General features: G+C 42.0%; 1 protein-coding gene and 1 long non-coding RNA gene across 2 annotated transcripts in view; one reads left to right on the forward strand and one right to left on the reverse strand.

Moving 5' to 3' along the window:
• The window catches only part of LOC117753910, a 19,627-nt gene extending 12,807 nt beyond the window's left edge, over window positions 1-6,820 (reverse strand). The window contains exons 1-2 of the long non-coding RNA XR_004612324.1: window positions 6,810-6,820; window positions 6,516-6,518 (exon numbers count right to left, since the gene is read on the reverse strand). This is a non-coding gene — a long non-coding RNA (uncharacterized LOC117753910). The remainder of the gene's footprint in view (window positions 1-6,515; window positions 6,519-6,809) is intronic.
• Window positions 1-7,500, forward strand: part of inhbaa (inhibin subunit beta Aa) — a 16,108-nt gene that overhangs the window by 3,563 nt on the left and 5,045 nt on the right. The window lies entirely within an intron of this gene.

Genomic DNA, 7,500 nt, shown 5'->3' on the forward strand with positions numbered 1-7,500 from the left:
ACGCCGGCTGAACCGCAGCTGAACGCAGCCGGTGTGACGGCTCTTATCTGTTTATATAGATGCAGAAATTAAAAGCAAGCCGTTCCGCAGCCGCTTTGCCCCGAGTGTAAGGCAAGACAAAACCAAACACGTAATAATAATCGTTTTATGTTAATTACTTTGTTGAGAAGTCATAATCGTAAAGATAACTCAAATTCAATTAATCAGTCGGGTGTCTGTAAACTTTCATAAAACATCGGCTGAAATCAGAAGTATAGTTGATAAATCAGTGGAGCTCTTGGAAACATGACGTCTTCTGACAGAACCCGACACAGACTCAGGACCTTCCCTGGTTCTTGTAGCGCTGCTCGGCCTCACTGATTGGTCAGCCTGGTCCGAGCCGGCAGACTGAGTGTTGTTGTGTGTCATCCTGAACCTTCTAAATAACTCAAACCAGACTCATCTGTTCGTATCTTTATCTCTTTTAACCCAAAGACTATTAAACATAAATTAAACACTCTATCATTTGTACATAGTTAAATGTCTCTGCTCCCAACAGGTCTACACAACTCAAACAAACACACCAAACCCCAAAAAATTTCTGCAATTCTGGATTTTTAAGCCACTAGGGGGCAGAAAGTCTCCAAAACCACCATGTTAAAAGTCATTCATGCTCGTTAGATAAGCAAACAGAGTTAGTTCATACTCTGGTTCATTTTGTTCGTATTGGTCCTCAGGGTTAGGCCGGCAGGACAGTGTTGATAAAGTTTTCATTTGAAGCTGTAGAACCAAAACTCGATGCTGAAAGAGTTCAGCAGAGTTTAAGTTAAAAAAAGACGCTGTGGCCAAAATTATAAAACTGTTTATGTCAGAGGTAAAAACGACCCGCCGTGAGAATTCTTTGCACCCAGCCAGTCCGGTGCTTTGTTTGGAAGAACTGATGCGTTCGGGGACCTCGGTAATTATTTTGGGCGACAGAGATGGCGAGTAAGGGAGCGGAGGGACGACTGAATTCTTGGCGTAGACGAAGTGTCAACCTCCGTTTAGCAGCTCGACACAATATCTATCTGTCCACAGTTTTCTGTCCATCCATTGGACTGTTCCACTTCACCCCCCCCCCCACACACACACACCCTCCACACACACACAGAGGACAATTAGGCTAATTGAACTTAATTGAACACATCATTAGCAACATTCCACAATCCACTTTCATCTGCCTCGCTCTCCCTCATCCTAACCTCGATCTACCCTTCAGACTGAATAAACCCGTCATTGTTGGATCTGTTGCCGCCTCCGTCTGGGGATTCAAACCAGCAACTCATCTGACAAGCTCTGGGGTGCGGTTCACTGACCCCCGACAACTGAGAGGAAACAGCCAATCAAAACCGCGGATAGAAAAGACAAAGAAAAACGAAAACGTCGTCTGATATGAAAATAAACCACAATTAGCATCTTTCCTCTCTCGTTTTTCTTTCTCTTCATCTTTTTCCTCTTATCGTCTTTTTCTTGGCATCGACTCCCCTCCTCCTCTCGCTTTATTTTCTCTGCTGCTGTTCCTACCTTCTAAATTTCGGTCACTTATCTCCAACGTTTTCCACATATTGTATTTACTTCTAAAGGCACCCTCTTCTTATTGGGACGTGACGTGGCTTTAGCGTGTTAATAGCGTGTTTACAGTCGTGTCCGTATCTTCATAACGCTGCTGGTTTGAATCCCCGGTGGCTTGTTTTGGTCGACATCGTTTGGCTTCACTTGGCGGCAGCCAAAGATGTTCTATGTCTGAGGAGATGAATCACTTGATAGTAAATAACTACAGATTGTGTCCAGAGCTCGAAACACGATCTGACAAGAAGCTGAAGAGATGAAGAAGCTGTGAGTGTGACTCCTCTGAGCTTTAAAAACACATCAGTGAGTCACTGTTACACTCTCACTATGTTCCTTCATCACTGTGAACACACACACACACACACACACACACACACACACACACACACACACACACACACACACACACACACACACACCGTCCTGCTGCCACAAAATACTCACTGAGACACCAAATGTGGATGAATCCACTGCTGAAAATAGTCCCCAACAAATGCTCGTCTCAGGAAACATCTGTTTATATAAATGTATATATATATATTATCTATATATATGATTAGGCAGCATAGGCAGCCAGGCACTGGGGAGGCTTCGTGTTTTTGTTTTACCAGAACAAGAGAGACAGCTTTATTACCTGAATAAGATTTAATCCTCAATAGCTTTTTGATTTAGTTTTATGAACTAGTCTGGAATTAATTGTTTTCTGTTAATAAATAACTAATGAAGGACAGTTGTGATATTGAAAAAGTTCAAAGTAACACTGAACATTTAGAATCCTTTCATCTGCAGTGATTGAAATGCTGTCACGACGTTAAACCTCTTCCTAATTGAGACCTAAATATGAATGTTCGATAGCCTTTTGAGTTGTGCTACTGAAACTTTAATTTTGCTCAAATATACAGTGAAGTTTGTGTCTTCGATACGTGACATGAATCAAATTTCCATCATTAGAACAAAGTGGACGGTGTCACTGAAACAAAGTCAGAGTGAGACATCGCTGCGTCTCCGTCCTCTCTGCTGTGAGGAACATCCGGAATCAGGGAGGACAGGAAGGCAGTGATGGTCCAGTTCAAACAGAGGGGGGGGAACGAGGGAGGAAGCGACACTGGGGGGGGGGGGGGGACTGTCCCTGAATGACTCAACGTCTTGGTCTTACGCTGAAACTGGTTGTGCTGCGAGTGTGACGCAGCAGGAAATGGCTGATAGTTAAATGTTGTCGATGAACAGGAAGTTGTTTGATGAACAGTCCTGATGAGAAGAGGAGCTTCTTCTTCTCCTCCTTAACTAGTGTAGTTTTCACCCTCCATCACGCCATCACCTCAGTTCTCTGTTTCATTAGTAGATCATCACTCAATAGATCTCTCAGCACATTTAAATCCACTGGATCCAGGATCTACTGGATTTGAATGTGTTTTCATTGGAGGTGTAAAGTTACAGACCTGTGAGCTGTGATCACGTGGATTCAGTCCAGAGTGAAGAGTTTATCTGCAGAGATCTGAGGGAGTGTTGGCGTGGTGGAGGATACGCTCTGTGGCAGTGAGCTTTAACCATGTGATTATCTCTGACGTGTGATGAGACATGAAAACTTTCAGAAACTAAAGGAAAAGAGTTAATCGTTAGAATCAATGGCAGCTTCTCTGGTGAAGTGAGTTTACGAGCGTGAACAGGATTTGTCTTTGTGCAGAAAAGTGTCTGGATGATGTTAGGCACTTAGACGGGTTTGATTCCAGATCAAAGTCTATTTTCTGTCCTGTCAGAACTTCTCGTCAAAATCTCCAGACGTGTCAGGAGCTCGTCTGCAAACGGCGAGCTGAAGCAGCCGGGACATTTGACTGAAGCACTCATCTGTTCTCTCATTATAAATAAACTGGCCTGGGAACCCAGACGGACAGAGAGAGTCAGGAGCTGGCACTTCAACTTCAATTTAGCTCAAAACTTTATTGTCCTGAGAGAGAAATCTGGCTTTGTTGACAAGGTCTGAAAATGAAAAACATGCCATAAAATCACTGTGTTAAAAAACAGAGGAAAATGTGAGCCGAGGTCCTCACACTCACTTGTTGATGTGATTTCATGTTTGAATTTAAACTTCACAGTCCAGTTTTATTTACCAGCTACAGCACGCGACAGAAACATCTTCACGACATGTTACAACGAACTGTTTCACTTCATAGTCTCTTTAACGCAAAGTTTTCCAGCAACAGCAATAAAATCACCACCGAATATTCTCAGTACATAAACACAGTGTGGAAAATATATCAAAGACCATGTTTTACACACTGATTCCACACGTCACAACGTTCTCAGTGAAAATAGAGAAACAAGCTTCTTCATGTAGAGGGGGTTAGGGCTAACCCTAAACCCAGTGGAACATATTATTATCATGATTATGTTTTATCTTGGATTCCAAGTCTGACTACAGTTTTCATGTCAGAATCTTTTCCTCTTTCTTACACAAATATTACGAAAAATGAAAAATATCTTCAAACGTAAAAAAGACTTGATTGTCATCGGTCCTCGAAAGTGTTCAAGCAACTCATGGTCCCGACGTCTGCAGTGAGACTGATCTGCTGCGTTTTCCTGAGATTCCACATGAACACAAACATATCAAATCTACACGTCACTCGGGTTCGGGTTCGGGTTCGGGTTAGGGTTAGGGTTCGGGTTCGGGTTCAGGTTCAGGTTCAGGTTCAGGTCCTGGTTCGAGTTCGGGTTCAGGTTCGGGTTAGCCCTGAACACGCTCAGTCGTTCATGACAGTTTCAGTTTGTGGATGTAGATTTACAGAAAGATTTCATCTCATCCACTCAGGACCACTGTGAGTAAAGATCGACCACAAGACAGTAAAGCCAAATCATCAGTATCGCCCCCTGGTGTCTGGCCGCAGTACAGGTCATAAACCCTCCTCCATGTTAGCAGATGGGACATGAACCAAACTAACAAATCAATGCAGACGTTAAATAAATGTTTGTCAAAGAAGTTTCTGTCATTTCAGCTCGTTCTCATCTCACTGATGTTTGTTCAAGTGTTTCTCATCAGTTTGGTTTGAATCAGTTATTTGATGATAAAAAAACAGACGTCATGATTGACAGCTGAGACTGACTCAGGATTGGTCGAGAGTGTGTATGGGCGGGACCTTGATACCACGATCACTTCTGCTCAGACTGTGACTGCGAATGACGTCATCAGCACGAGACGTTTGTATCTGAGAAATTTTAGCTTCATTTCTGGAGACGTGACCTCATGAATATTTAGCAGAACAATTCACCAGCTAGCAGAGTTACGCAGATTTAGTTTCACGTCTTGAACTGCTTAGTGTGTTTACTAACACATCGACATGTGCTGCCAATCAGGCTGAGCAGGGCGTCGACTCTCTGGAGCAGATTTCTGTCCTGATCCACTGCCAACACTTTCATCTAGCTCCTAAATGAGCAGAACGACATCACGTGAATTGTTCTGTAGAACATCCTGGTTTTAGTGTTTTTGTCGCCCTCTGTGTGGCCTTACAGGCTTATTACTATGAAATGTACTCGGCGTTTCTTTCCTGACTTTGTACCTTGTAAAGTGAACTGAGGGTTTTACTATATTGTAATACAGATGTTTTTTTTTACACCAACTCTTTAAATTTGCACCAAATTAAAACATGAAATTACTCTGAAACTTTCCCTGAAGGAGCTTTAAACCAAAAACATGAGTCCGAGCTCGTTCCATGTCTTGATTTATTTATTGGATTCATGAAGCAAAGCCGTTTAGTCACAGCGGGAACTGAACCCACAACACCCCTCCTCACTATGAGCGTTAAATGTTTTTAAACTCCTGCAGGTTGATTCTTAAACGCAGACGTTTTAAACACAAGTAGTGTGTGTGTGTGTGTGTGTGTGTGTGTGTGTGTGTGTGTGTGTGTGTGTGTGTGTGTGTGTGTGTGTGTCTGTGGGGGGCGGGGGGGTTGACCCAGCCCACTGATCCCTCCTAATGTAAACTAAAGTGACAGAAGAAAGGGCGGACTGATCCTTTTAATGGCAAACAGGAATAAAGAAAGCTCCTGTGGTGAACTGGTAAAACATATTCACCGCCAATCAGTTAAAGGCTTAAACACCACAAATGTAAAGTCTCATTATCAAAAAAACAACTACATAAATGAAAACACTGGAATAAATTTATCAGGCACCATTTTCAACGGTGGACACTTGGTGCTGTAGTGAGGATTTGTGGCATATATAAAAATATAAGATCTATATAGTTAAAAGAAGTTGTGAAAAGTTGAGAAATATTTAGTTCATGTTTCTATATTTAGAATGTTTTACGTTTTTATTATTTAAAAAAACCTTTCCAGGTTTTTAGTATTTATCCAATCTATAAAAGTTTCAGAACTTTTATCATTTATTATAGTTAGAGACATAAAGCATTTGAAGATTCTCCAGGAAATGACATTAAAGGAAGTAAAAATACCAACGTAAACACTGGATGAACATTTCTAGTGGTCAGAGGTTAAAGATCAATAAGATTTTTTATTCAATTGTTTGTCCTGAGAAATTAAGAAAATACATATCTATTTACTATTGATTATCTTAGAGATTTGTCTTATTTTTTCATTTATCTTTATAGGTTAGTGACGTTTTCTCTCTGAGAGTCTGAAGCTTCATGTTTGTTCCACAGTTTCATTTGATCTGGTTTGTTTTGGTTTCACTTTGTAATTTAAGGACTAAAGAAGTTTGTCTGACAAACGAATGTCCTGTCGTCATCACCTACGTGGGCGGAGTCTACATATACTTGACTTTGATTGGTTTGTAGACGGTGTCTGACGTGGGCCTGTTGTCAGTGTGTGGGGGGGTAGTCTTTCTGTTTGAGTACTTTAGTGCTCCACAGTACTACAGTACTCCAAAGTACTCCACATTACTACAGTACTCCACTAGTTCAAATGCACCAACTGAACATCCTCTTGGTTCAAACATTTTATCATCGGAGGTGAAGACTGCAGGCGCTTCCTCTTCCTCTTCTTCTTCTTCTTCTTCCTCTTCTTCTTCTTCCTCTTCTTCTTCTTCTTCTTCTTCTTCTTCTTCTTCTTCTTCTTCTTCTTCTTCCTCTCTTGTTTAATTCTGTCTCTACTTCCTGTGATTGGTCCAAAAGTCCAAACTGTCCAACAAAGTGTTTTCACTGCAAACCAACAGAACCAGGTTCAGTTTGATCCAGACCCAGAACTCCTCTTCTGCTCTGAGGAACCTTTCACACCTGATGTTCAGCTTCAGACTGAACTGAAGAGTCTGAAGCTCTGAAACAAACCAGGTGTGAATGAGTCCTGAGACACATTATATCCACATTTAGATCAGGAGGGAAACGCTACATAAAAGTTCTCTGATGCATTTATTTATTTCCTGATCCAGACGTCATTGATCCAGACTCAGTTTGGTAAAGATGACTAAAGTCTCGCAGACGGTTCAAACAGAGTCTTATTTATATGTCAGGGGTTCGAATGAACCTCAGCATAGACGTAGAGCAGCGGAGCAGGAAGATGGAGAGTCCGATCCCTTTAATGTAAACGTGACAGACGGAGAGGAGACAGAGCGGTAGATTAACGTTCCCATTAGGACGACAGGAAGTGCTCGTACGCTGATCTGTTACATCTGTTAGATAAGGAGGAGAAACAACTGAACAGAAGCTGCTACGACGTTTTCTTTGAGTTTAAAAGTTTCACGGATGAAAAATAAAACTCAGTGGGTAGCAGCAGTGTGTGTGTGTGTGTGTGTGTGTGTTTGTGAGTGTGTGTGGTCTCAGTAAACACAGGGAACATGGAGGGTGTGTTCACTCACTGTTCACTCAACAGTCAAATCCAGAATTAGCAGTGTCTTTTGGCTCCACCTCCTCCAGGGGGGCCGCCCACCTCGATGCATTCAGGTATCACCTATCAAGGCAGGAAAAAA

This window comes from Hippoglossus hippoglossus, chromosome 20 (assembly GCF_009819705.1).
Source record: "Hippoglossus hippoglossus isolate fHipHip1 chromosome 20, fHipHip1.pri, whole genome shotgun sequence".
In the NCBI taxonomy this organism is placed as follows: Eukaryota; Metazoa; Chordata; class Actinopteri; order Pleuronectiformes; family Pleuronectidae; genus Hippoglossus; species Hippoglossus hippoglossus.